The sequence below is a fragment of the Heterocephalus glaber genome, unplaced genomic scaffold (assembly GCF_053883595.1).
Source record: "Heterocephalus glaber isolate CG9 unplaced genomic scaffold, H.glaber_assembly_v1.0 deba00001538, whole genome shotgun sequence".
NCBI lineage: Eukaryota > Metazoa > Chordata > Mammalia > Rodentia > Bathyergidae > Heterocephalus > Heterocephalus glaber.
Window position 1 is genome coordinate 39,118,541 of NW_028258333.1, and position 26,594 is coordinate 39,145,134.

The 26,594-nt window shown below is 38.3% G+C and overlaps 1 pseudogene; it reads right to left on the reverse strand.

Annotated features, from left to right (window-relative positions):
- Positions 1-11,925: 11,925 nt before the first annotated feature.
- LOC101699206 (cyclin-Y-like protein 1) lies at positions 11,926-26,233 on the reverse strand (annotated as a pseudogene).
- Positions 26,234-26,594: the final 361 nt, after the last annotated feature.

The window sequence follows — 26,594 nt, forward strand, 5'->3', positions numbered from 1 at the left end:
AATGGTCTAGTCCATGTTCATTATATTCCACCTAACATTACTTTTGGCCAAAGAACTCATTTTACAGTAAGAGAAGAAAGATAAATACAATATAAAGATCAAGTTGGAGAGGAGACAATAGTAACATTTTGGAGGCTGGAAAGTAGGAAGGTGAGGAATTATTGACTGATTCAGCAAAACAGAAAAAGCTGAATTTTAAACTGGCAGCAGGAAAAGAAAAGAAGAAACCTTATCTATACCATAGAACCCTGTGTCTCAGGAACTGGCAGTAGTAGGTGCCACTGGAAAAAGAAGATGAAGGCAGAGTTAGTTTCACTCTGTGGAGTATGCAGAAATCCTGTGCATAGGTGATCAGCTCTGAAATTCTAACCTGGTCCTGCAGCTCCAGCCTGTCCCACCCTTCACTGCAGTGGCTGGATGAGGATTGTCTGAAGTTTCTAAACAGAGGGTCTGGATGGAGCCCCAGACAGAGGGGTCAGGGCGCCACATTGAAAATAAGAGGTAAAGTGGAAGTTTACTTTCTGTATGTTAAGGCTAGTAACCTTCTCCCTCCATTTGGCTGCCAGAAAATTTGGCTGGAGTTACACCTGCCCAGCATAGTGGCTAAGTGCCCAGGAAAGACAGACACTGGGGTTTCTTCAATGTGATGGCTCAGCTAGGGACGCCCCAGGCTTCCTGGCTCTGTGACATCCCTGGCTCTGTGGCCACTCATTCTTAAATATGACTGGGTGGCAAATGTCACTGGATATTAAAGAAGAGTCTCTGACATGAAAGCCAGAGACAAAACAAACAAACAAACAAAACAAAACAAAACAAAAAAACCAAGTATCTTGAAAATAGGGAATATGCAGAAAAATGGAAACAACCAAAAAAATCAGAAGGAACAAACTTATTCTCATTAAAAATCTTTGGAGAGTTGAGGCATTTAGTTCATGAAATAAGTCAAGAAGTACAAAAATAAAACATTCAAAAAGACAGAAATAAGATCACTTTGAAATTTAAAATATGAAAACATATTTCAAACTCAGTAGAATAATAGGAATGACAAAATCTCCTAGAAACTACATAGCAAAAGGGTTAAAAGATAGAAAATAAAATCAATTTAGAGGACCAGTTCAAGAGTTCTAGATATATCAGAAAATCAGAATGGAGAAAATAGAGGGGAAGAAATTTTTAAATAATTCAAGAAACTGTTCTAAAGCTGAAGAACAATTTCCAGATTAAAAGAATACATTAGATGTTTAATCCAGTGGCTAAAAATTTCCAAAACAGTGGGTATAAAGTGAAGTCCTAAAAGCAGTGTGTAGAAAGGTCATGCATTCCTAAGTTTTCATATTTTTATAATTTTGAGGAGATTAAAAAGACTCATATACTTTACTACACAAAATTGAAAATTTATATTCACAAAAAAATTATTATGATTGCCTACCATAAGGTTAGGAGAAAATATTTATGGTGTATAATAGGATTAAGGGTTTACCCTATATTATGGATAATATCCACAAGTCAATGAGAAAAATATATTCCACTAAAAATGAGAAAACATGAAGAGCAGCAAATTGGAAAAAAAGAAATAAAAATGTTCTACAAACATATAAAATGCTCAATATTACTAGCAATCACATAAGTCTAAATTAAAATATTCTGAAACAATTTTTTGCCTACAAGGCTTGGAAACATTTGAGTGATTAGTAGGATCCATTATTTTGTATGGGTTGAAGTGAGGTATGAAGAAATGCTTAATCTCATATATTAGGCAAGATTGCAAATAGCTTTAAAAAATCAATTTTGTAGTATCTGTTAAAAGAAAAAAAAAGTAAGTTCTTTGACCTATCAAATTTCCTGATCTGGGAGTCTGATGGGATATTCCCAGATGGGCACAGAGATATATTTACAACTATGTCAGTATAGCATTCATTGTTCATAGTGGTGAAACAAAGAAGAAATCTAAATTCCCACCAATACGGTGTTAATTACATAATCATGGCAAGTCATACAGTGAGAGAGTATGTCTTCAGGGAAAAAAAAGGAGGCTTATGTTAAATCTCCATGCAAAATAGTTCAGGATATTTCAAGTGGTACTAGTAGATAATGAGGATCACTGTACTTTCCTAGTGAGCATAGTTGGTTTAAAAATTTAAATAACCTGAAACTCCCCTTGGGAATGGCTTTGTCTAAACAGGCTTTCTTAAAGAACTGAGTAGGTGGGAAGTAAATGTTGGGTTAGAAAGGACTAAAAGAACATTTAATGAGGGTAGACAAGGCCATACCTAGTGGGCAAAGGAGCAGAGAAAGGGAAAACAAATCACCTGTCTAAGGACCTGCTCATCCAGGATGAAAGATCTTGGCTGAGACATGCCTTCAAGTCAGGATGCCACTTGGAGAATATCGCTAACTTGCCATTCTCTTTCTCTTAAGAAAATCAAGAGACTTACACAGGCTATTCTTTGGTGAATGGGTGATTCATATAGGAGGAAGAAGCTCTTGATTGTGTCATTAGACAATGAAAGAAATTAAGTAGATTTCTGTCATCCTAACATAAATGAAGATAGGTTAGTGAATTGCCTAGACCTTAAAGGCTGAGATTAAGGTACGGAAACCTTTATATACAGTGTGTGAAAGTTACTGCTGTCAGTAAGAGGGCCGTGAATTACAAACTGCATCCTGACTATGCCGTGTATGTGTAGGTGCAAGAATGGGAAGGCACATTTTGATGGAAAAATGAACAAAGTTATATCACTTGCCCACTGTTGCCCTTGAATGCAGTGAGAAGAGGACAGTGACAGTGAGTTCTCTGTGCTGGGTGCTTTGTTGCCCCTCTAGATTCATCCCTCTCTTTTCATCCCTGCTTTCTTCTCTGGGAGGCTGACCTCTGTAGACTATATTATGATATCAAGAATGCCCTTGCTCTTGGACTCTGGGTTTAGCCAGTGGAGCATGTGCAGGAGATTACAGTAGGTCAGAGTGAGTCCAAGGTGCAACTCAGGCTTTTCTCTTGTGTGGTGACTTAGGTTGGCTGTGTCTCTTGTATAGGTCTCTGCTCCTTAGAAGGTGGCCTGTCTTTATACAAGACCTTTCTGCTCTGGACCATTTTACTGTGTGGTGTGTGCATGTGCGTGTGTGTGTGTGTGTGTGTGTGTATGTGTGAGAGTGTGTGTGTCATCCTTTCTAAATCTCTTTCCATTTTATATCTACATATGTGACCTGGAATGAGTCTGTAAACTTTTCAGAATCTCAATTTCCTTATTTGTAAATGTGTTGGCCATTTTTCAGCTACTGTAACAGATAATCACCTTATAAAAGGCTTATTTTGACTTACAGTTTTAGAGGTTTCAGTCCATGATCAATTGGCCCTATTCCTTTACATCCATGGTGGGCAGCACATCATGGTGGGAAGGACATTGCAGTGCAAAGCCATTACCCTCATGGCTGGAAATGAAAGAGAGAGGAAGAGGAAAAGACTAAGGTTCCACATCCTCTCAGACGGCATACATCCAGTCACTTAAAAAGACCCAGTAGGCCCCGCCTCTAAATTTCTATCACTTCCCAAAAGTGCCAAGTTGGGGACTAAGTCTTTAACTCATGAGCCTTTGAGGAACATTTAAGACCCAAACTATAACAGGACAAGAGTTTTTAAAAAAGAGGTGCCCCTCTCATAGATTTCTTGTGACAATTGTATGACACTGTCTGTGACCTTTGACAAGTACCCGTGTTAGCATAGTACTGGTAGTATTGGTATGTTTCATAAAACCTTTAAGTTTTAGCTTTCTTTATATTATGGTTTTTTTCTTAGCATGATTCCAATTTTTATTCTCTTCTTGATTGTCACTTAGGCAGTTTCAGAAGTGAATTCTGACTTTTGTTAGTTTATATTACTATTTATGTTTAGAATTTGTTGTTGAATTTAAATGTTTGGATAAGCTTTTCACCATAAAACATCTAATTTCACACTAGACAATGTAGCTATATCAGCCAAAAACTTGAAAGACATTTATCAGATAATAGGGGTCAGTTCTTAAAATTTCTCTTTTTTAAAGTGCTAGTAATATCAATTACTAGGCAATATCAACAGTGGAATAGGATGGGAAGGCAAAGTGAAGGGGAAAGGTTAGGCTGAAGTGAGACCACAGGTGGTTTCTATGTTGTTTTCTAGATGTTCTGGTTGGAGTATTATAATAGTGTCTCATTGAGACATTTAAATATCCCAGATGAGAAATCTGCATTTCTACATGGCAGGAATTGCCATTTGCAACTGCAAATATATTATCTGTTTCCTCTTAAGCTGGCTACTTTGGTATCTGGCAAAAAATTATCTTTTTACAGCTACCTTGTGATTAAGTGACTCAGTTTGGACCATAAAGTATGATTGGGAAGTGAATCTGTGGTGACTTTCAAAGTGTCATTCCTTCTTCTTCATTCCTTCCTTTTCCCAAATGTTTGAAATGCAGACCTGATGGCTGGAATTCAGGGAACCATCTTGACCCATAAGTTGCCCAGGTAAGAATGGAAAAGGACCCCAGAGTTGATGGGCCCTGAATTATGGTTGTACTACACCAGATCTCAACTGCTAGCTACAGGTTTCTATTATGTGTTTTCATCACCGCTGTTATTATTCTTATGTTTTTTTAAATCATTGAGCTCAACCTTGTTCTGATGTATTCAGACTCTGAATTTTGAGTAAAGGAGATAAGAGACTAAAGATATTTTTCCTGTTCTTGGATCCAAGCACTAGGAGAGGTGCAATTAATATTCATTTCTGAATTCCAGAACTATTTTTTTGCCACAGATCTATGCTACTTCTGTAATATTCCGCCCCCTCCACCTCCTTTCCTACCTTCTTTTCTTTCTCTCTTACTTTTTCTAAAAACTAAGGTTCAGGGCTAAGTATTCAAAATCTGATCCTTGTTGGCATTTGGGTAGCAAGCATTGTTTGAAAGAATCTTTAATGTGTTTCCAAAGCCATTGCCTAACTGTGGAAATGAAGTGTCAAAAAATAATAGAACCCTGCTGTGGGACTGCATAACTCTGTAATCATAAAACTCCCCTACCCCCAACTGTGATTGAATGTGAGTAAATAGATAAAGATGCTTGTTAGCTCCCGGACACTAGATAAGATCTGTATCAGCCATAAGGTCTCAAAGTAAATTACTCAACTCTTTGTTCGAAAACTGATGTTTATAGAACAATCTACAAACATCTGCTGACCATCAGTACGTGTCAGCTGACCACTAACCTTTGTTCCTCTTCTGTAAATTTCACCTGTTAACTTCCCCTGCAACCCCCTATAAAAGAGCCTTGGACTCTGGGCTAGTCGCCTCTCTAAGCTACTTTGCTTTGGGAGTGCCGTCTGGCCAGACTAAGTTCTGTTTTACTTTCCAACTTGTCTGGTGTGTTCCTTCTCGGGTGTTCTTCACTGCAGTCAGCTCCTCGGAGCATTTGGTAAGGCCCTTGGTCTTACATTTTGGAGGCACCGCTGGGATCCCCGGCTGTGCTTCACTGCAGTCAGCTCCTCAGAGCGTTTGGTAAGGCCCTCGGTCTTACACTGCTGTAAGCAAGAGTCCAGTAAATTATGCGGAGTTTTTACAGGATGCTTTATCATCAAATGTTTGTAGGTTTAAGGCCAAAAGAACAGAGACAGAGCACAAAATAGCCCTTCAAGTTGCCCTTCTGCCGATGGTGAAATGTTACTACAAGCTCTGCTGTTGCTACCCTTACTGTTTGCTCCCCCTGGGATTGAATGAAGATGGCAATTTAATTACTACCAGAAGCCCACCCAGTCGGTTAAATACAGTTCAATAGTAACTGTGCAAGAGAGGGAACTGCTGGAAGGCAGAATGGTGAACAATCAGCCTTTTAAGGCTGGAGGAAGACTAATATTATAACAAATTCCTCAGCTGTAACATTTCCATTTTCTCTGTCATCATAAAATAAACCAGGATCTATGGAAAATAGTGAGATGTGTGTGATGTTGCCACACAAAAGATCCTCAGATGAATATGAACCAAGCTAATTGTAATGTACAACCACATGATTTGAATACCAAATTAAGCAAAAACAAAAACAAAGCAAACCCTCTCCCAAAATCTCTTATGGTGCCATAAGAATTTGAGATGTAAATCTGCTGAATTTTTTTTCCCCCCAGCTCAAGGGAAGTGTCAATGTACCATAGCTTGAAAAATAATTATTTATAAATTAACAAAGTATTGTCTCTATGAAGCCATAAAATCTCTGCATCTTGACAAGTAGGTGGTGTTATAAATAAGCTATCATGAGCTGGAAAGAAAAATGGCTGCAGAGGTGTTTCCACATTGGTTACTTCTGGTGTATGAGGGGTAAAGAGGGAAAGGAAGGTATCAGAGAGGCCTAGAAACCCCAAATAATGTTTGATTTGTTTGCAGAGAATCTGCCCTGCTCTCTTAACTATCTATTGAGATCACTCTTTCATCTTTTCAACCTCAGGGCACTTTACTCTCAGTTTATCCTACACTGTCATACATTTTTCATTCATCCTTATTAATTCCCCTCATATGTCCCTCAACCAGAAGGTCAGAGCATGTAGTGGTTGAGAGAAGGTGATATAGGAGGGAGAGATGTAGCTCCCAAACCTACTAGATATCTGAAACAAGAGTTCATGTTCTCTAAAATTGAAGAATGAATTCTAGGAACAATGGAGGTTAAGAGTAGGGGAAATTTATTGAGAGACAGAAAGCTTTTGTCTAAGAGAGACAGAAGGGGGACCAGAAAGTGGGTTGCCCCCTCACCCCACTTTTCAAAGTTGTTTTATACAGCAAAGCCATGTGGTGAGGCGGGTACAAAGTGGGACAAAACTATAAGACCCAATGGAAATTTACAAGGTGGGGATGAGGTGGGACAAAACCATGACCAACCAATAAGATTACAAATACAGTCACCCAGGTAATATTGATTAAATGGGGGTCAAATGGGAAAACAAGTCACATACAAGGCATTTTCCATTTAAAATATCAATCACTGCTGTCTAACCCCAGCTGAAGTGGTACTTCCTCTTTTTATAATGTTAACCAGTGAATGTGCCTCAATTGTTGTCCCTGTTGGCTCCTTGCTGTGTTGGCTCCTGGAGGGCTGGCACCTTAAGGGAGGCCCTGTCTAACTGCCTACAATATATCTAATTAACTTACCTATCTACAATAATGGGCGCTAGAATTAGCAAGTTCACATGTTTAAAACCTGACCCTCACTTCTTAGCAAGTTATTTTGGACAAAGTAACTCGGCATTAGATTTTCTACCTGTGAAACAGAGACAGTGAAGCACAAGGCGTTTTGTGAGGATAAAATGAATTTGTAAGGGGCTTAGAACAATGTCCAACATATACTAGGTACTATATAATGTTTGTTAAATGTTTAAGATGACATTTAATGAATTTTAGAGCTATAAATTGCCTATCCAAAGCAGATAAGTGAATGAAGTATTACCTTGTCTTCAACTGAGGTGAAATGAGTGTGCGTATGAGGGGGGTTATTTGGTGGGCTTAGGAACTGTGAGAGATGAAATGCCTGAGAACCCCTGGCATATTCTTACAAGTGTCCTTGCTAGTAATGAGGTCCTTGCCAAGGATCCCCTGGACTTTAGTGTGATGTATCAGATCAGAAGGCCAAAAACAGAAGGAAGGAGGTGAGATCTATAGTTGTGACACAGCAGACTGACCTGGTCAGATGAGGGTCGTGATTTACTGAGGCTGAGTGGTGGTAGCAAAAGTGTTAAAGACACAGTGAGAGACAGCATCAAGAGCTGAGGGCTTGCTGGGGAGTGCTGATAAACCTGGCTGCCAGCCCAGAAGAGCAGGTAGCAGAATGGACCTTGAGCTGACTTGAGACAAGGCCCCAACCAACAGTGGACAAATGCTGTCAGACTCTTCTGATCAGCACTAGAGGATGCCCGGATGAATGAGTGATGGTGAGAGCCAACCCCTCAGCAGTGTTATAACATGAACAGCATACATTCTGAAGAGCATATATGAAGGCAGAAAGAATATGAACTCTCTGCTCTTGATTTTCTGACCTTCAACTTTCTCATCTGTAAAATAGCTGTGATAATAATTTCTACTACATGGGTTTGTTGCAGTAAAAGGGACGTAAAGGTACTTTGTAACTAGAAGTATGTTTTACTGATGTTGGCTATGATTATGTAGAGGAAATATGTATATGCTTTGTGGTTTTTTTTTTTGTGGTCATGCAAGAATGACCTGCTTTATGTGGTAGAGATATTCCTGAAATGCTGTGTGAATATTTTCTTATGTCTTCCAGCTCTTTCAGAGAGAACACTGTGTGACATATTTATACCTTTTGATAGTCTCCGTTTACTCTTTTGTCCTAACATACCAGTACTTTCTCTTATTAGATGCAGAAGAAATAGAGTATCTTGCTTTCCAAAGAAATTGTATGGGAAACAATAAGTTTATAAGGAAACAGTGCCTCATTAGCAGGGTTTAAAATCGAATTACTTTTTAACATGAAATCTGCTTAGTAAGATGCTGGCATATGGTACTGTGCATGTATTTGCATGCCCCTTCTGTTTACCCCCGCCTACAATATCCTCCTCCTCCTTCCTCCCACCTGGGACCACAGCTCTTTGTTAAAGACAGTGTTAAGTAGCTGGCTTGCCAAGGTTTTGCAAAATGTCTAATCTTTAAAGTCATAGAGACATTTTATGAAAATAATTCCTTATATTTTCTGGGAATATTCTCTTTTAAAAGCACTATGTTTACACTATTTCTTGTAAGGTTCCTTAAATCAGTTATCTAATTAATCAATCTTGATAAAACTACGATGGATTCAAGCTCATAGAAAATTAATGGTAAGTTATTTTCAGTAACCATTCACTATATTAGTTTTAAATATGATTTATTTGACAAAATAAAATCAGGAGACAGGATAATACCCAGAAATTCTTATGACATTGAAGAGAAACATCTGACATGTTTTGAGTTTCTCCTTTTAAAAATATGAAAGCAGAGTAAAGCTATCATCTAAGAAAGATAAAGTTCAGTCACTGGAGAGGACTACAAAGGTTTGTAACTATTTGGCAAAAAGATTTATGAAATCAAAAACTAGAAGAAAGAACAGAGAAAATCACATATCCTCTTTGCTGCTTGCAAGTTTGCTTGGAGTTTTTATGGGCTGATTTTAAAAGACTAATTTTTTTTGGTACCAGGGATTGAACTTGGGTCTTTGCGCTTGTGAGGCAGGCGGCGGAACCACTGGGCTAAATCCCCGGCTGTAAAAGACTAATTTTTAATTGACAGATCAAAAGGGCATATATTCATGGTGTACGACATTGTATTTTGAAATATGCCTACATTGAAGAATGGCTAAATAAAGCTAATTAACATGCATTACCTCACATACTTATCAGTTATTTGTGGTGAGGGCACTTAGAATCAACTTTCTTAGCAAGTTTCAGGTATACAATACATTATTACTAACTATAGTCAGTATGTTGTACAATAGATGTCCTGAACTTATTCCTCTAACTGAAATTTTGGATCATTTGACCAATATCCCCCAATTTTCCCTGATGTCCCAGTCCCTGGTAACCACCATTTAATTCTCAGACCCTCTGGGTTCAACTTCTTGGATTCCACATATAAAGGAGATGTGAATGAACTTCTAAGTTCAAAGGATGACACAAATCTCTTGCTCCATTTGCTTGGGATAAAGGCAGAAATGGGCCTGATAAGGAAGTACTAAATCAACCCTTGAAGTCGAGAAGATTTGCAAAAGCAAGGCTGAAGACATCTTTGGTGAGTTTCACCATTGTCCTTCACTGGACCTGGTCCAATTTCTCCCCAGGTTTGAGCAGACAAAAGAAAGGCTAGAGACTGTTATGTCTCAACTACCGTGTCTGTATTCTTTGATTTCCTTCAACCTTTGCAGAGCAAATCACTTCTTCAGAGGTGGTCTGACCCTACAACTTATGCCCAGGGACATGTTGGTGCAGCTATAAATTGCTTCTAATTGGATGGATGCCACCCACCCACCTCTTCTTTCACTCCAATCTTTTCCAAAATTTTTTTTTTTACTGGCCAATTACAAGTATCTTGAGGTTATGACTCCTTGTTCTTAAATGTTAGTTCTAAATCATCACTGCCAACTGGATAGAAGAACATTGATTTCTAAGCTTGCTGGACTTCTATATCATTTATTTGTTTCCTTTGCATGGAATAAATTGAGAGATTTAAAAACTGCATTTTATATTTAGAAAACAAGTGTTTTTCACATATAATAACCTATGATTACCTCTTGTAATTATCCTAAAGTTTTGTCTCTTTATATTCAGCATTTTGCCATGAGTTTACCCTTCAGGAATTTGGAAAGCTGCACAATGAACTTGATTTTTAAATCACTCCAGCTTTAGGATCTTAAAATTGTACAATTAACAAAAGCACAAATGTCTCCAATTAGGAATAAAGAAGAATCAAATATTTTCTTTGCTCTTGTACAGAAAGAATTATGAGGCTTTATTTGGCTCTGAAAAATCTCATGGTAACTGCCTGTCACATTATGAATAGGGAAAAAAGTAAATGTAAATTTCAGACCACACTATCATGTATATATTTTTTTGGGAAAAGGCTGGTGTGAATTAGAAGAAAAGACTGAACCATAGTATATTGTAAATAAAGTGATTTAACTTCATTTTGAATATATAAGGCACATGGATTAAAGCTTTAATAATAGCAATAATGATGATGGTAATATTAAAGTTACAATGGCTAACACTTACACTTATTATCTTTCAGCCAGTACTCTGAGAGCTGTTTGTATATTATGTCAGCTGATTGTCACAGTATGTGCATGAGGTGGGTACCATTGTTATTCACATATTACAGACAAGAAAAATGATATCCAGGAAGTGAAGTAACTCACCCAAGAGGTTAAATAATTTGCATAGTGAGAGATGGTATTTAGAAACCTTACTTTTAACAAGTTAATACTTATTTTTTTGTATTTCAATCAAAATACTTTATTGACTTTTAGAAAATATAGACAAGAGGAAGAAACATAACTAAGTGGTAGCATTATTTTTCAAAATAAAATTGCAATTAACACTCAGATCTCCAAACTTGAAATTCCACAAACTATTTTGAGGTGGTAGATTGTAATATTTCATATGCCACTGGTTATCTCTTATGTCTTTTTAAAAAACTCGGTGGAACCTGCAATATGCAAGGTTGTGTGAGGGCCTGCTACACTATGAGGAACTACTGCCGGGCTGGAAGTGCTTTGTTACAGACAAGATTCCTAGGATTACATTTGAGATGGAAGAAAAATGGATCTCACAGGGCAAGAACACTAATCAGTATTAATATTTCAAATGTAGGTAACATCATTGTAAACTTCCTCAAATCACTTAATCTCTGCCCTTTAAAGCTTTCAGTAACATTCCTAAGGTTCACATAAGTTCCCTCTTAAATAGGAGGATTTGAAATGGGGCATCTAGGGCCAGGTTAACATGTAGGGTAGACTTTAAAAGAAACTTTCATATCATTTGCTGCTATTGGGGTCCAATTCCTTTTTATAACACGTGAATTAACACTGCCTTTAATAATCTTCCTTTACCAAATCTAGAGAAAAGAAATTTAGATGATCAAAGTAGATAGTACATAGCTCTTAAAGAACTATTTAAAAACAGGAGGGAAATTCTGTGGCAATACAAAGCATCCCAAAAATCTCAGTGTAATCCCAAGCCTTGATACCAAGAGAAGTACAGGAGCTGCAATGTTATAAAACATCATCTGAAAGTCCCAATTTTTAAAATGTGGAATAGTAAGCTTTTAATTGGAATTTTTGTTCCAGTTCCTCTTTCTTCTATTCCCTTTAAGAGACACTAGGAAAAAAGTAAAAATAAAAGCTTAATATTCCAAATTTGCAAAACCGAAATTCTCAAATGATGTTTTATAAAAGTTTGCAGCCTCTGCTGCAATGCCCTGGGAGGCAGCAGCACAGTAGTGTAAGGCTTAAAACTACACTGAAAGTTTTGGGACATCTTGCATTTTACTATCTTCTGGTTATCAGTAGACCACCGTGTTGGTTTGCGTTATGAAAATATCTTCTATTATGTTTATTTAACAAGGGGAAAATCACTAGAAAACACGAAGGACCATTAAGAGTTCACAAGATGCAGCATGGGCCCGATAGAGGTAGAAAGTCCATAATTGAGACTTTCTCTTTATGACCACCAACATGCCACAATGGTATTAAGTAATGCTTGCAAAGGACATGAGTGGCAAGTGTTCTACAGCAGCTTTTCTGTGTAAACTCGTTGACAATAATGACTAGCAACTCAATGACACCACAGGAAGGAAGAACCTTTAATACCTGACAGTGCAACAGTCTACTCCTCAGGGCCTTTGTGAGTATGAAAATGCCCATGTGTGGGGCTTGGTGTGTGTCTCAGTGATGGAGACTCTCAATTTTTTCCCCAGCAATATAAAAGATCCCCATATTTTTGTTGTTGGTGGTTTTTTTTTTTTTTTTGGTACTGGAGACTGAACTCAGGCCCTTGTGCTTGTAAGGCAGGCACAGGAACCACTGAGCTAAATCCCTGGCCTTAGATCCCCATATTTTAATGGCAATACTGCACAATCCTATAGGCACATGTAGCCATATTGCGGGCAGAACAGTTATATGGGTACTATTGTTAAAATATAACTTTAAAACTTTAAATTAATTTTAATTTAAACTATTTCAAAAGCCTCACAGAGCTCACAGGCATTAGCCTGCAAAGTAAGCAAATGCCTCTGTGTCAGCTCAGAGCTTCTGCTTTGTAGTCCTTGCAACTCTGCTCGCATCAGTGAGAACAGGAAGTGTGTTGCTGCTTTGACAAGGCCTCTTTCTTTCCCATCCAGTGCAAATGTCACTGTCTAGGAGTTGCTTGAATTCAAGGTCTTTTTGGTGAAAATATTAACTTTGCTGGGGTTTTTTGTTTGTTTTGCAAGAGAGGTGGTTTTTCTCCAACTTTTGAAAATGAGGGGTTCATGATGTCTTAGGTCCCATTTCTCCCTTTTAAGAGAGGATGCTATTAGACATAAAAACCAACACAATTGCCATCACTGGATGATCTTCTCACAGCTGCTCTGCACAAGTTATTCTCTTCACAAAATTGTGACTTGACCTCTAGATCTTGAGCTCTTTCTTTGGTAAGAGGCACACGCATGCAGCACATGCCGTTGTCAAACACTAAAGTGCGAAGGTCAAAGTAGTATTTGGCATAAACACTGATAGGCACATTAATGTTAAACTTAATCAGCTCCAGGTAATGCCTTTCCAACTCATTTATGTCCTCAAGTGTAACATCCTTGAAGATCCGGCAGAACTCGACGTTCCATAGAATCGCATTATCCCAATACTTGCAGGCAAGAAGAATGGCTCCCAGGACTATCCTTCTCCAGTTAGTGGGACAGATGTCAATCTCAGCATTCGATAAAAGCCTTTCTAAGAAGACCAAAGTTGTTATTGCACATTCAGTTGGTAACCGTGTGGCATTAAAAATAATAGCAAAAAATCTGTAAATATATATGTGTTCATAATCTTGCTTGAAGCAGTCCTCTGCAAGTTTCTCTCTTATAAGTGGATGCAATCACTCATCAAAAATATTCAGGCATCTGTTTGCATCTCTGTTCTTTATGAGATTATATACTGCTATACTCACACATTCTACTGTTACTCCACAACTAGGCTGGCTGAATGTGCTGTCATCTAGAAATATCGTTGAGCAGGAGCTGTACTTCCTAGTAAGCTGCCCTGGAGATTCATTGATGTAGTTGTTGCATATCCTCTGAGCATCCACTTATGCTTGACATTTGTTCAGGAAAATGGTGCTTGCCCTTGGTTGGTCACAAGGGCTTGATTCCAAAGCTACACCTGCTGGGCCCCGTTAGTTCTGCTGGTCAAGTTGCTGGAAGGCCTTGGGCATGGTCAGCTGGGCATCCTGGGTGGGTGTCCGGAGTCCTAGGCAGCAGCCTGAGTCCTGGAGTGTGGCAGCCAGATGTCCCAGGTAGGGGCCTCCAGTGCAGGTGTCTGGCATCCCGGAGGGCGGTGATCATCACAGCTGGAACACGGACTGACTCACGAGGTGGGAAGTGTAAAGCATGTGACTGCTTGAGCCACTTATTTTTAAATGAGCAGTAGAAATGCCTCACTTTGGCTGTAGGAGAAATGAAATAAATAGGCATTTGAAAGACCAAATTTAGGTTGGATATACACACACAGCTTCTCAGGCTATGAAGCATTCCAAAGGAATGCATATTTCCCAGTAAATAAATGTGGGAAGCACCAAGCTTTCCAATTCCTCCCAAAAGAAAATTGGTAATGGTGAAATTTAGAGCAGTTGATACATTGATGTTTACCTTTCTGTTTCTATGGATTTTTAAGGATAAAGGAATGCCCAGAATATAAACTTTACAAATTAATTTTTGAATACTTGCAAGGGTCAGTGGCAAAAAACTGATAGATAAATTTTAAGTAATACCTTTTAAAATAATACTTTTTAAAAAATAATACTTTTTTATACTAAATTTGTTCTTCTAGCCCCTCTATTTGGTTAAGAAGACTTAGTCCCCAAGTTCACCGAATTATTCAGTCACTGTCACTGTCTGACTCTTCTAGAAGAAACACAGAAGCACAGTGTCAGTATGTTACCACCTGCTCAAGGTCTGTGATAAACCAAAATATAATAAAATAAATTTGAAATATAGGATCAAAGTCACCTTTAAAGTTAATTCAAATAATACCAAGCCCATTTACATATAGTTCAAGTTACACATGGAAAACATGGCATACTATGAATTTACCTTCAACAATCTGCAACTGTTTATTTGCACACATTCAGAGAATTTTTTTGAAATGAAATTTGAATGTTATAATATATGGCTGTAGAATTATGAATCATGATATGTGTCTTAGTTATTTTTCTCTTGTTGCTGAGACAAAATACCCAACATGCAAAGTTAAAAAGGGAAAGGTTTATTTAGCTCACAGTTTGGAGGTTTTCAGTCCATACTCAGCTGGCTCCAAGGTAGGATGGCACATGGCAGAGGGGCAACAGTTCATGGTGGACCAAAGGTAGCAAAAGCAACAAGAGCAAGACAAACCTCTTTCTGACCCCCTTATTGTATCCGGGATACCAGGATTAGGGCAGGGCCAAACCAATCAGTGGACTGATTTAGTAATCACCCACCTTTAATCCTAGCATTGTACCATGAATCAGTTGCTTACTCTAGATACAGCCAGCTCTGAAAAAGCCCCACCTGTGACTACAGTTGAAAGGATCACCATCATCACCTAAGAGCTTCCTACATACAGTAATCACCTTTGTATTAATCAACAATATAATCACCATCCCATAATATATAATTTACAGTGTAGGAAATCATATCATTCCTACTTGCTAAATGAGACAAAAAATGCCTAAAGAGTTTAAGTAATTTGGTGAGTGATACATTTAGGTCTGAACACAGACAGACAGCTCATGACCTGCATGATTAAGATCATGAGATCAAATGGAGCACACACAAAAGCCTTTTAAAAGTACACAGTAGTGGCTGGGGATTTAGCTCAGTAGTTCTGCTGCCTGTCTCACAAGCACAAGGTCCTGAGTTTGATTCTTGGTATCAAAAGAAAAAAAAGTACACAGTATTTGTTAGACATGAGTAATATTAAAGATATTAATGATAATCATGGGTAGATTAACAGCAAACATCTTTAATTCTCATGAAACAAATTTGATAAGATTTCACATTCTAATGGTAATAAATATAGTACTGAGCATTACTCACCAAGCAGAAGATGTCCTGGCTGTCTTAGATTCTCCAGGAAACAGGCTGTGGGATAGAGTTGTATGCAAGTTCATTTGTGAGTGCTGTCTGGAGATTTACGAGTGAAAAGGTTAGGAAGATAAGTGGCTGGGGGAAGATGCTGATACACAAAGTGGTCTCAACTGAAATATTACTCAATTTTACTGGAACCTGGGATAGCATTTCAAAGTGATCTCAAATTCAGGACTTAGTGCTACCCCTTAGCCAGTCATTTCTCATAGGCTGTTGCCTGAGACTGACAGTAACCATTGGGTGAGATGGTTCCCTTTGGGTAGAGGGAATTCCCAGGGAGGGATACAAATGTGAGATATCAGCAGCTAATATTCCTAACAATATGTAGATGAATGTTCCAGCCCTGAGGATGGGATCTGGGTAGGGTCCCCCAGCATCCACTACACCACCCACAAAAAAGTGAGTGAAGTCACAAATACGTAACTGGCTAAAAATGAAAACACAAATGACAAAGAAAACTGTGAAAACCTTAATGCTTATTAGCAAAGAACTATTAATTTTAACCAACATTGTCTCCTATCACATTAGCATAGGTGAATATACTTAGTTAATATTTAACAGTAATAAAGTTCCTCAAGCTAAGCATAGTTTTATAGTAAATAATTTGTTTAGAAATAATTTTAAACTTAGAAAAGTTATAAGTATGGTACAAAGAATCCTTGTACCCATAACATTTTGCCACATTTGTGTACACACAGTTTTTGTATATATCTATGTCTATATTTATTTATATAACCATTACCATAGATTGTCTCCTGTAAACAGTTTTCATCTATTAAACCAAGACTTATGAACAGAAATTTGAAATTCAGACTCAAATTTGATGTTTTCATGTGACCTTGAGCAGGACAGTTTTTTCTTAGTTATTAAATAAGAATAATCATAATTCCTGTGTTCTTCTGATTTCCTTTAGTGTTTAAATTAGAAGCTCCACACAGGACTCAGCACTTGGTAAGGTCTCAGAAAATGTTAGCTGTTGTCATTATTGTCATTATTGTTACTGGCTCCTTGAGGGCCAGGTCTATTCCTAAGGCACTGCTGTGCCCTTCAGAGCCTAGTATAGCACCTTACCTATGAATGTCCCTCAGGACATGTTTATGGATTAATTTGTCTCTTTGCTCAACACATTATGAAGTTCATGCATGTGGGGATATTGCCTGGAGTTCACCCAGAGGACTGGAGGCAACCTTCAGACTTCAATGAGAAAGGCTTCAGGGTACAAAAGCAGTGTTTGGAGGCTGGAAACTTTGTAAATAACTCTGTTGCAGCCAAAATAGGCCATTCATTGGCTGACCAAATAAAAGACTATTATTCAAGAGATTCCCTTCTCTCTCTTGCTCTTTGAACCTCTTCATGAATGTTTGGGCTGTGTATATTATGTGCTATATAATATTCTGGGTTAACAACAATAAAAACTGATAAAACTGAAGAGAAATTTTGTCATGTGTAGTCCTTAAAGTTCCTTAAAGGAAGACTTTAGATCTAAAGAAATGCTTGCTGCCTTTGCCTGTCTCCTGCAGCTGGCCATGGTCCTCAGCATTCTGTGGCCTTGACAACACCAATGTGGCCTCAGTAACACTTGCACATCATAGCCAAGAGGCCAAGATGATGAAAGAAGATGCTGACAGGCATAAAGTGTTGTGTATAGGAAGGAAGTGCTCATGTTCAGAGACTATGGTATGTGAGATGAATCAAGAGCCTAGATAAGATTTGCATCACTTCTGTTGGTTGTCAGATTAAGCCTTGAGGGAATTAATAGTATCATTTGCCAAACCGAAGGAAAAATTACAACTAACAAGGCTAACTTCTGGAACCTTCATACCTTTGAGCCTGCCAGGAGTTTTCATTTCATTTCTGCTGCTCTTTGAGCCTTGATCTCTTGTTTCCAGCTTTCCCCTTTATGGTAAATGTCTTTGACCTTCTCTTACTCCCTTTTGTCCTTATTTTAATCCCTTCTTCCATTCCAGGGGTTCTTGATTCTTACCTTTTTGACATTTTCTCAAAATTCTCATCCTAATCTAGACTTTTGAACTCAAAACAAGGTGTTGCCTTCTCTGAGCTTTGGCCCTAAGCATGCTTTAGAGTCTGGTTTGGAAGCTCTTCATGGTGGTTTTGATCTGCACCCTTCTGGCTTGACTCTGGCCTAATGGACATCCTACACACAGTGGTTATACACTGAGAGTGAGGATCGGGGAGATCTGAACTACAGAGTTGTGTAATATGGGATTTCAGTCAAATAGCAGTATTTCCTAGACTGCTGTGGAATGATTCAATATGGAGAATCCATGTATATTGGAATGTTGAGGACCACCTTGTTTCCCAGGAGGCTCTCCATTTAGATCATACAAATGTTACTCACAATCCTCTGCTCAGTTGCACAGACACAAACATCCTGAAAGTTAGAAGTCAAAGCTATATCTCTGTATTCACATCCCACATCCTAGTTAGAAAGAACTTGGCATTGATTTTTCTTCAATTTGTCCAGTGTCATGCCATTTCTAAAATGAAGGTACCACATAATCACAAAGTTGGAGAGTGCCGTCATTAATTTCCTGTGATTTAGACTCACAGGATATCCTAAATCTAGGGGATTTTTAAATGGACTTCAAGTATATATGTATTCTTTTTTAATTTTCTGACTTCCTTCCAGCTAGCAGATATTTAGTAAATGATTTCTCTGCATCAGTAATCTGTGATGGGTGTAACTGGAGACGAAAAAGAAAAAATAGCATCTACCATTAAGATACTTAGAATCTCATTAGGGACATGGTTAGCGAACAAAAATACCCTGATATCATGGTGGCAAGTACTTTAGAAAAGGGAAGCAAAAACACCTCAGTGTGTGGCAGGCACTGGTTCAGAATGTGGTCACTATACAATGAGGTCACAGAGTGTATTGGTTTTCTATGGCTGCTAATACAAATAAACACAGACTTGGTGGCTTACAGCAACACAAGTCTATTCTCAGTCACTTTCTCATCACTAGGACAAAATACCCAATACCCAAAGGAGAGGCTTATTTTGGGTCACATTTTCAGACTATTGTTGGCTGGCTCCAAGGCAGAAGCAAGAATACAAAGGGGCATGGTGGGGGAAGGGTTCTCAACACATAGCATCCAGGAAGCAGAAAGTGAAGAGAGGAGCTGGGGACAAGAATATACCCTACCAGGGCTGGGGGTTTAGCTCAGTAGTGCCGCTGCCTGCCTTGCAAGTGCAAGGTCCTAAGTTTGATTCCATTACCCAACCCCCAGAAAAAGAATATACCGTTCCAGGTTACAGCACCAGTGACCTACCTCCAAGCAAGCCTCACCTCCTACCAGCACATTTACCTACTCAGTTCTTCAAAGGATGAATCCATTGATGATTATAGCTCACCAGTGATCCAATCACCTTTCACACACATGAGAATTTTGGGGGATATTTTATATGTAAATCGTAAGATTCTTTTATAGTTCTAGAAGTCAGAAGCCTAAAATGAAGGCTTTAGCAAAGCTGTGTTCTGGAAGAACCTGTTTCCTTCTGTGGGCTTCTTGCATTCCTTTTTTGGATCATTGTCCCCTCCACACTAGCATTTACATAGCTCCAATATCTGCTTCCATCAACCATCCATCCTCATTTCTATCTGACCTTTGTGATTATGTTTGTTTACCCAGATAGTCCAGGATAATTTTCCAGCTCAAATTCCCTTTTTTCTCTGTAAGAAAACATGTTCGTAGGTTGCAAAGATGAGGATGCAGACATCTTGAGGGGGGCATTATTTTACCTATTACAGAGGGCTGGATTGTCTTGAAAGTCTCTCCTAATTTGAAAATTCCATGGGTTGATTGGAACCATGTCAGCATGATTTGTTTCATTTAATTGCTAGCCTCGACTCTGTGCTCTCATTGTTTCATTGTTCCCAATGAAGAAACAACTTTGAGGAGTTCCAATTCCTTCTGTATATCCTGACCTTTGGACTGATACAGAGGAATCATGTGGGGCAATTAGAATAATTAACGCTGAGTGTTTCAAAACCCAAGCTGTTTTTGTGATAAACACAACAGTAACTGAAGGACATCTTTTGTTTCCTGCTCAGTCACAAAATCCTGAGGCATGCATGCTCACACTGTCCTTAGGACAGTGTGGCTCATCTATTTCACATTAGGCTCAAATAGTCATAAGAACACACACTGTCACTAATGTGGCCCGAAAAGAGGTGGGGAGTGTAAGGAAGAGAGAAGGAGCATAAAGACAAGCCAAGTGTGTCTACTGAAAACAAAGTCAGAAGCTGAGTAGGATTATTTGCCATTTGTTCAAGTAAGTGGAGGTGCTGGAGGTCCAGATAGTACCAAGTGGTAGATGTTTTGAAAGTCACTGACATTCAACTTTGAAATAATATCTTTGTTTTAATACAGTGTGAATTTTCATAGTGATCTACTGCTTAGGCCACTTAAAAATAGATGGTTTTCAGGGTGGAAAACAATACTCCATGCAACAGGAACCCGAAAAAAAGCAGGAGTAGCTATCCTCTTGGCAGATCAAGTAGATTTCAAACCAACACTGATTAAGAGAGACAAAGAAGGACACCACATGCTTGTAAAGGAAACAATTGAAGAGGAAGAGATGACAATCATAAATATCTATGCACCAAACACTAGTGCACCAAACTATATAAAACAAATACTAATGGACATGAAAAGTCATATATGCACTAATACAATTGTAGTGGGGGACCTCAACACCCCACTGTCACAAATAGATAGATCAACTAGACTAAAAATAAGTAATGAAATACTAGAACTCAATCGAACTCTTGAACAAATGAACTTAACAGATGTTTACAGAGTGTTTCACCCCACAAAATCAGAATACACATTCTTCTCAGCTGCACATGAGTCATTCTCCAAAATAGACCACATACTCACACATAGAACATGTTTAATAAGTAAGTGCAAAGGAATTGAAGTTGTCCCCTGTATATTATCAGACCATAGTGCGATGAAATTGGAGATCCATAGCAAAAGAAACTCAAAAAATTTCATAAACATGTGGAAACTGAACAACACACTTCTGAATAACCAATGGGACACAGAGGAAATTAAAGAAGAAATCAGACAGTTCCTTCCATTAAAGGCCAATGACAATACAACATATCAGAATCTATGGGACACAATGAAAGCAGTCTTACGAGGGAAATTCATAGCAGTGAATACGCATATTAGGAAAACAGAGCAAGCCCAATTAAACAACCTGATGCTGCACCTCAAGCTTCTAGAAAAAGAAGAATAGGACAACCCCAGAGCTCATACAAGGGAGGAAATTATAAAGATCAGAGGAGAAATCAATGCAATGGAGACTAAGAGAATGTTACAAAAAATCAATGAAGCCAAGAGTTGGTTCTTTGAAAGAATCAACAAAATTGACAAACCTATAGCCAACCTTATCAGAAAAAGGAAAGAAAAGGCCCAAATCCATGCAATTAGGAATGAAAAGGGTGAAACTACAACAGACCCATCAGAAATATAGAGGATCATCAATACTGACTTCCAGAACCTATACGCCAATAAGATGGACAACAAGAAGAAATGGACAGATTCCTAGATACATATGAATTACCAAAGTTGAACGAAGAAGACCTAAAAATTCTGAACAACCCAATATCAACCAATCAAATTGAAAATGTAATTAAAAACTTAGCAACTAAGAAAAGCCCGGGCCCTGATGGCTTCACTGCTGAATTCTACAAGACATTTAGAGAGGAACTGCTGCAACTACTGTTTAAACTCTTCAAGGAAGTTGAAAGGGAAGCAATACTCCCAAATTCATTCCTGGAAGCAAGCATCACCTTGATCCCCAAAGCAGAGAAAGACCCAACTGAAAAAGAGAGCTATAGGCCAATCTCACTAATGAACATAGATGCAAAAATCCTTAATAAGATACTGGCAAACAGAATACAGAAGATCATCGAGAAGATCACACACCCTGATCAAGTGGGATTCATCCCAGGGATGCAGGGATGGTTCAATATATGTAAATCAATCAATGTAATACACTATAGCAATAGAGCCAAGGACAAAAATCATATGATTATCTCCATAGATGCAGAAAAAGCATTTGACAAAATCCAACATGCATTTATGATAAAAACCCTACAAAAAATTGGAATAGATGGTCTCTACCTCAAACTGATAAAAGCCATCTATGAAAAACCAACAGCCAATATCATACTAAATGGTCAAAAACTGAAATCCTTCACACTAAAATCAGGAACAAGACAAGGATGTCCACTATCACCACTCTTGTTCAATATAGTTCGGGAAACATTAGCCATTGCAATTAAACAAGAGAAAGAAATAAAAGGAATAAAGATAGGAAATGAAGAAGTTAAATTGTCTTTTTTGCAGATGACATGATACTCTATATAGAAGACCTCAAGAACTCCACAAAAGTCTTCTAGACTTAATAACCAAATTCAGTCAAGTAGCTGGTTACAAGGTCAACACACAAAAGTCAATAGCTTTCCTCTACACCAATGACAGACTCACTGAGAGAGAAATAGGGCAAATAATTCCTTTCACAATAGCATCCAAAAACCTGAAATACCTAGGAATCAACCTAACGAAAGAAATCAAAGACCTCTTCTCTGAAAACTATGGCACTCTGAAAAGAGAGATTGAAGATGATATCAGAAAATGGACAGACATCCCCTGCTCCTGGGTAGGAAGGATTAATAGAGTGAAAATGGCCATACTTCCAAAACTGTTGTATAGATTTAATGCAATTCCAATTGAGATCCCAGCAGCTTACTTCATAGACCTTGAGAAAACAATCCAAAAATTCATTTGGAGCAAGAAGAGACCCAGAATAGCAAAAGCAATTCTAGGTAACAGAGACATGGCAGGGAGTATCACAATCCACAACCTGCAACTCTACTACAAAACCACTGTGATCAAAACAGCATGGTACTGGCAAAAAAACAGACTTGAGGACCAGTAGAACAGATTAGAAGATGCAGAAACCATGCCAGACACACTCAGCCATCTCATCTTTGATAAAGGAGCCAAACACCCTCACTGGAGGAAAGATAGCCTCTTCAATAAATGGTGCTGGAAAAATTGGGTTTCAACTTGCCAAAGATTAAAACTAGACCTATATCTCTCACCATGCACTAAACTAAAATCAAAATGGATTAAAGATCTAAATATTAAAATAGAAACTCTGATCCAGTTGGAACAGAGGTTGAGTAGAACCATTGAAGACATTGGTGTAGGAAAAGATTTTATGAAAAAACCCTCCGTTGCCCGTGAACTAGCACAAACAATCAACAAGTGGGATCTCTTCTTATTAAAAGTCTTCTGCACAGCAAGAGAAACCACCAGCAGTTTGAAGAGACAACCCACAATGTGGGAAAAAATCTTCACCTGCTCTTCCTCAGACAAAGGTCTACTATCTCGAATCTTTAAAGAACTTAAAAAGATCAGACCTCCCAAATTTAAAGACCCCATCCTAAAATGGGCATCTGAAATGAACAGACATTTCTCAGACAAAGAAGTAGAAATAGCAAATAAATACATGAAAAAATGTTCAACATCACTGGTCATTTGAGAGATGCAAATGAAAACAACGCTGAGATTCTATCTCACTCCAGAAATCATGGCTGCTATCATGAAATCCACCAATAACAAATGCTGGCCTGGCTGTAGGGAAGGAGGAAGCCTGCTCCACTGCTGGTGGGAGTGTGGACTGGTGCAAGCACTGTGGAAAACAGTATGGAGATACCTCAAATAACTAGGACTGGAAGTCCCATTTGACCCTGCTATTCCACTGCTGGGGATCTTCCCCAAAGAATTAAAAGAATCATACCACAGTGATATATGTGCACCCATGTTCATAACAGCACAGTTTGTGACAGCTAAAATCTGGAAACAGCCCAAATGCCCATCGACTGGAGACTGGATAAAGAAAATGTGTTTTTTTTTTATAAAATGGAGTACTACTCAGCCATAAAAAAATGAGAAATCAGAGACATTTATACCTAAGTGGATGCACATTGAGGTGATACTCTTAAGTGAAATAAATAGGACACACATGTACAAATATAGAATAGTTTCTCTGGTGTGAGAAACTGAAAGTGTAAATAAGGACTGAAATGTTTAATAGGTAATGTGAAATAGGAAGAAATGGGGCAAAAGGGAAGGAAGTGGGAGGACTAGGGGAAAGGATAGAAGGGAATGGGATTAATATGAGAAAATGGAAAAATAGGAACCAAATCTTTGTAAATAGGGAGGACTGGAGGGGTTGAAGGGAGGGCTGGGCAAGGGTGAAAAATAAGAACCAAGAGAGACTATGTAAAGGTGCAAATTTCCAATGATGAATGTCATTATATTGTATCCCTAAAGTGTACCAATGACTAGAATGAATAGTCAATAATGTAAAATAGGAAGAAAAGGTCCAAAGGGGTAGGGGTAGTGGGAAGGGCAGGGGAAAGGAAAGAAGGGAAAGGAAAAATGATGAGAAATGGAAAAAATGGAAATAAAGTCTTTATAAATAGGGAAGGGTGGAGGGGGTCAAGGGAGGGCTAGGAATGGGGAAAAAATAAGAACCAAGATGCATTATGTAAAGGTACAATTCCCAATGAGAAATGTAATTGTGTTGTATACCTGAAATGTACCAATAAAAAATAAAAACCTAAAAAAAAAATAGATGGTTTTCCCTGAACTAAACCCAGGAATGTGGGACTGATGAGAGCCCAATTTATGATGTTTCATGACTGAATAATTGGCTGGAAATACAAATCTCTGTTTTGTATTTTTAAGCTTTCCCTATTGGCTCCTTCTTATTTGTATTTAAACAGATTCCTGGCTGCTGTGAATTCCCTACCCAGCCAAATTCCCTACCTTCTCCATTCTTAACAGAATGCTAATTTTGTTCACACATCCACCTGTCCTCTATCAACATGGATTCTCAATGGATGCTGCTTCTGTTCGAAGGGAATTTAATTGATCCAAGAATAATCCCAACACCCTGGCCAATGACTGGTTGTGGACTGGCCCCAAATCTGGCCAATAAGATGCAAGTAGAGTTTTCAGGTAGCCATCGAGAATGTTACTTCCTTTTAAGAAAGGTGTAAAGTGTCACTCTCTTTGCTTCTATAGGAGAAAAAAAGGGGTGTGTAACTCCAAATACCACTGGTGTCAATTATATATACAGCCATACAGCCATGAGAAGCAAATCGAAACAAGAAAAACCTATCATTTTGAAGCCTCTGACAGTGAGCGTGCAAGACAGAAGAAACAGGAAGAAACTGATTCTTGGTCATGGTGCAGATTGTGCTGCTTGTATTATCATTTCAGTATATAATTAATGTAAGAGCTACTTATGAGTCATTTTACATCATTTTTCCAAACTAAGTCTTCAAAATTCTGTGTGTGTTTTTCCACTCACAGTTCTCAATTTGGACTAGCCACATTGCAAGTGCTCAGAAGCCACATGTGTCTACTGCTGTAGTACTGGGCAGTACAAGACTAGACTGCTTGAGGGCTTCCCACAGAGCAAGGTTATTTCAAGGGGCCATTAGTCCTTTATTCCAACTATCATTTCCTTTACTGACCCTTTCATCTCACACTAACCTTCCTCTCTCTGTCTTTCTAACTTGTGTTTATACATCTGAACTCCACTTATAAATATGGAACAAGTTAATTCCTTTCTCCCAAACCTCCCAGGTGTCATTTAAATCAATATATTTAATTATTGCAAATAGAGCTAAAGAGATGGGAGGCACTGTTTATGCATTAAACATAATTTGCTTGAGAGGAAAGGTGTTATCCATCTGAAACTTATCAAGGCAGACTTTCTTTTTTCAAATCAAAGCTCAGTGGACATTTTGAACGTCTTATTGATTTGACCTGTTGACCTTGTGGAACAGTACTTTATGCCAAGAATTTTCTCTTTTCCTGGCTTCTATGACACTCTCTTCTCCAGTTGTGTTCCTATTTCTCTGACCATTCCTTTCTTGCGCCCCCTTTCTGCTCTTTCCTTAATGGTGATGTCTCAGTGGTCACATTGTTGATCTTCCTGTCTTTTGGGTTCCATATAGTTACTCTACACACTTTCATCTTGCAATGTGGCTTGTCCAATTTGAACAAGCTGCGAGTGGAAAAACATGCACAGGATTTTTGAAGACTTGGTTTGGAAAAAATGATGTAAAATGTCTCACAAATAGCTCATGCATTAATTACACATTGAAATGATAATAATAAACAGCACAATCTGTGCTCTACATAGTTTATATAGAAATACTTCCCAAACATGTATGTCCAATCCATACCTGTCTCCTGCACTCTATGATAAATTCCTTGGTAGTCTACCACTTTCAGATGTTCTTCAGCCATCTCAGCATCACCATTTGAAAAACTGAACTCATTACTTTCCCTCCTCCAAACTGGGCCTCTACCTGTTTTCTGTTTCATTAAATGGTACCACTAACTAATTAGTTGACCAAGTCTGAAACTGTTATTCTAAATTAAGTCCCTCTCTGTCTCTCACCTCCCATGTGTAATAATCAGCAAGTCCTTTATTGGTTTACATTTTCTCTTTATTTCCATAGCTACTAGTTTGTCTTTGCTAAAGTACTTAACTTCTGACTAGTTCTTTGCTCTCATTTCTGCCCCCTCCATTCTTCTTACTGCATTGAGAGGACCCTGTCCCCAAAATGGCTAGTCAGTTCTTTGTTTCTTTGCTTACACTCATACT